Source organism: Chenopodium quinoa, unplaced genomic scaffold, assembly GCF_001683475.1.
Source record: "Chenopodium quinoa cultivar QQ74 unplaced genomic scaffold, ASM168347v1, whole genome shotgun sequence".
NCBI classification, from domain to species: domain Eukaryota; kingdom Viridiplantae; phylum Streptophyta; class Magnoliopsida; order Caryophyllales; family Amaranthaceae; genus Chenopodium; species Chenopodium quinoa.
This window is the reverse complement of record NW_018743033.1, coordinates 47,447-51,790: the sequence shown is the minus strand read 5'-3', so window position 1 is coordinate 51,790 and position 4,344 is coordinate 47,447. Positions and strand designations below refer to the sequence as shown.

Here is a 4,344-nt window from a genome sequence, read left to right as displayed (position 1 = left end):
TTAGAAGGATATGACCTGAATGTTAGATTTATACTTGTCGTGATGGTGAGTGTGGGTAGCTAGGGCAATAGGGAAGGGTATTCGCACCCTCCCCCAATATATGATTGCATGAATTCTTTGATGAAACATACTTTGTAATTGTTTATGTAAATGTTCGTAAAACATACGTTACTTCAATTCGTGTATAAATTACTCCTTCTATATTAAAATACTGATACAAAGTACAATTTTTAAGACATAATATAACAACAAAAAATCGAAATGAGAACTATCCATGAGGTTCTTTCACTTCTAGCTGAAGAGAGATACCATAGGCTATATGGCGTAGGGTAGAAAATGCACTTCCATTGTATTAATTTAATTGACTCCTTTTTTTTAGGGTTGTTTTTGTATATGAGAAAATGTTGAAATTATGATGTTATAAGTAATTGCATGATATCACTATTCATTTCATAGTTCACATGTTCAAAATCTTGTAATAGCTATGCTTAATTTTTTAATTGAGAAGTTGACATGGACAATGAACATTTGCAAGAGAGGAGAATACTACGTGGCACATAATCTTTCTATGGTACACCTTTTTTTTTTTTTTTTTTTTTTTTTTTTTTTTTTTTTTTTTTTAACTGGCACACGTTAGGTTGTACACAAAGTTTTATACAATTGAAATACGGAAAGTGTTTTGATGTGTTAGTGAATGAAGTTGAAATTAAACATAATGATAAAAGATGAATGAGAGGGTATTGTATGCTTTAAACATGATAATGTATGTGTGAAAATCATGGAAAGAGAGTAAAATTTGAAAATGACCACCTTTAAAAAAAACCACTACTTGTAAATAACTATCTAACTTTTTATTTTATTTTATTTTATTTTATTTTATTTTATTTGCATTTAACCTCCTTTAAAAAGAAAAATTATAATTCGTAGCTTTTACCACCGCATAACGGTTTCTGTTAAAGAAACCGTTAGTGGGGCCTTCATGTAAGGTTTGAGGGTCATTTTGGTCTTAAAATAATCAAATTGAGCTTGGAATCGTAAAAAATGCAACTAAAATGCTCCGTTTTGCTTGCTAAAAAATGTCTTGCTTTGCGTTTTTTATTTAGCCGAGAAAATTGTCCGATTAAGGTTTTAGGGGGTTATTCTGGCCCTAGAGGTACCAAATCAAGTTTTTAAATGTAAAAAACAATAAATAATAGAAATGTCTTGTTTTGCATGCTATGAAACAAAAATCATAATGTGGTGGTAAAAGGTACGAAGTATAATTTTTATTAAAGGTGCGTGGTTAAATACAAGCAAAATTAAGGTGGCTATCTACAAATAGTGATTTTTTAAAGGTGATTATTTTCAAAATCCTAATAATGATTAAAAAAGAATGGTGTATTGAGATAAAAATCCAATAATAAAATATAGCGAGATATTTTCGTAAAAGAAAGTGTTACATTTATTTAGATACTGTCATTTTAAGTAGTTGTAGCCAACTTGTTTATGGTTAATTAATTTCCTCTTTGTTATTTCAAAAAAAAAAAAAAAAAAAAAAAGTCATTTTAAGTTAGTGATGCACTTATATAGATGCGGAGGGAACTGAACATAAACTTCTGATATCCAAAAATTGGTGTCGTATATAATATTTGGATAGTTTTCCGTTTTGAAATGAAAGAAAATGTATCCCAAAAAATCTGGTGACATCGTGAGGGTTAATTAAGGGCCGAAGCCCCAAGGGTCCTGTAACGAGTACATAAAATAGAGGTGTCAATTAGGACGATCGGATCGGGTTTGATGAGGTTGGGTCGGGTCGAGTTAATTTTTAAAATTGAATCATGTTAAATTATTGTGTTAACGCGAGTCGAAATCTAAATCAGATATTTTTAGGGTCGATTTCTGGAGTGTGATTTTGACACCTAAAAGTATAAAAAATAAGTTGCCAAACTGGCAAACTCATCTACTGTCTCACTACTTGTCCATTGACATTTCTTCTTTTTCGTCAACCTTTCTCTCTCTATAAAATAGTGAGGAATTGAAGAAGAAAAATCAGTAAAAATTTGAAAATGGTGGTAGAATTGTTTGTGTTAGGATGCACTGGTATGGTAATGTTCTTTCATGGTGCTCATGTTCTCTTCCATGTCCTCTCTTCTCATGTTGCTCTTCGTTCTCTCAGGTTTTTTTTCTTCTTCTTTTTTTTCCCTTAATATAAATTCATCATATAATATAATTGGGTTTTATGTATTTATTTATTTATTCCATTATTTAAATATTGCAGTTTCCTTGGATTTGTTGGATGGTGAATTCAACAGATGAGAGGTGGTGATCAGAAAATAAAATTAGTTTTGTAGATAACCATTTTGTATTATTGGATTAATAACTATAATATTCTTATTTTGTAGGACTAAGTAATAAAAACCATGGATTATAAGCCATTTGAAAAAAAAAACATTTGGTACAATAAATGTCATTCTAACGATTTCATCCTTAATATATAATATGTTTTTTATGGGTATTTTGATGCATAACTCGACCATACATCAAGTTATATCATTCTGGGTTTTACAATATTAGTTTAGACTTTGGTATAGTCTCTAATTCTCTAAAATGTAATCTAGTATATTCAGAGTTATAAATTAATCGATCATGATCCATTTACGTCCCAAAGTATCCCGGCCTTGCGTGCTAAAGCATATCACAGCTATAAATTCGACGTGATCGAAACCATGTGAATATGCATGAGCGAGGCTAAGCAAATAAAGAACGAACTTGTTGCTTGATCCTCTATATTCTGAGCTTTCAATTTTTTTTCATGGTTGATTAATGGTTATTTACTTATTTAGTTGTTGGCATTTCTTTTTGAAACCTCGTTCAGCCATCTTTTTTGGTGGTTGGTACAAATGGTACTTTACTAGTCTTTGCTTCTTCCTAACTATTTTTTCTCCTATTGTATGTGCTTAGCCATTTGTGAGTTTATCATCATTCTCAAGGTTTTATGCGTACAACCGTATACAAAGTGATATGCTGCTTAATTACCCAAATTTTGCAAAGCCAATTTTCACGAATAATTAACGTTGACTTTGTACATGTGATTTAGGGTGACTAAGTTTGTTGTAAACAAAGCACGTACAATACATGTTAACAAAAGTTTTGATTCTCAAACAACAATGCCTCTTGTATATGAAGGCAATGAATGAAGCACATACATCATGGTGCATGCTTGAAAAAAATTGAGTTGTAGCTTGTAGTGTGCTGGTTCGGTTGTTTAAGTGGGAAGTAATTACATTACTAAGAGTGTTATTTACTTATACTCCTTTATAGAATATCTAAATGGCATACATTTAAGAACCACCTTTATATGTTCATAAAATTTTCCTAAAATCATCAACCTAAACACACAAAAAGTTGGTGTTAATTCTTAATCAATTTATTTTGTGGTGTCGTGTTGATGTGAACTAGTCAAATGAGATGTGTGGTGTGGCTAATTGGGCAATTTTGCATTTTAAAGATATTGGTATAAAGTAGTAATAAATATCATATGCCATGAATGAGTTGGCGCTGACAATTTCTAGATTATCCATTCAACCTAATCCAAATTAATTATGGTCCAATACGTCTTTGCGTTTTATACAAACATTGGAGGGTCCATGACATATTTGATAAAACTCGGTGGAGTTGGTGGGGAACTCGTCTTGTGATTTTAAGGTCACGAGTTCGAGTCCCACCAACTACAAAAATGCTTGGGAGTAGAGGGATTTCCCTTACCTCCCTCCTCTACTCTCAAGCGATAACCTGACAAAATTAAAAATCGTGTATATATATATATATATAAAAGAATACAATGTAGAATATTAAACCCAAATGATAAAATCTAATTTTTTGTATCCATTTTTTTTAAAGAAAATAATACTTGTACTAGTAGTAAGTAAAAGTTTAAAATGATATATCCAGTAACAATTAGTGTATATGCTGCGTGTTTGTGGTTTGTCTCGTATAATTATATTTCTTTTTTAAAGTAATCAGTTAATCACTAGTTTTTAGGTTGGGCGATGTCCCGGGTCATTTCATTTGCAACATAAGGTATGAAATATGACATATCAATTATTAAGCTTCTAATATTTTAATTCGAGATCAAAAGTTCAGCTTTTTTATAAATCATTTTTTGAGAAAAGTGTCATATGGTGCAGAACTTGATTAAGAACACATTTTAATATATTTATTACATAATACAAGTATTAGATAAGTTATCATGTCTCTTTTCTTCCCCTATTTTTTTTTCATCATCTTCTCCCTCATACAGTGCATTAATTTTAAACGTTCTCTTTCCTAATCTTTTGACCCTTCCAAACAATTATTATTCTTTGT

The 4,344-nt window shown here is 30.6% G+C and overlaps 1 long non-coding RNA gene across 1 annotated transcript; it reads left to right on the top strand.

Moving 5' to 3' along the window:
* Positions 1 to 1,604: 1,604 nt before the first annotated feature.
* On the top strand, positions 1,605 to 2,494 carry LOC110730482. Its single transcript, XR_002513066.1, has 2 exons — positions 1,605 to 2,155; positions 2,258 to 2,494. It is a non-coding gene; the product is annotated as an uncharacterized LOC110730482 (long non-coding RNA).
* Positions 2,495 to 4,344: the final 1,850 nt, after the last annotated feature.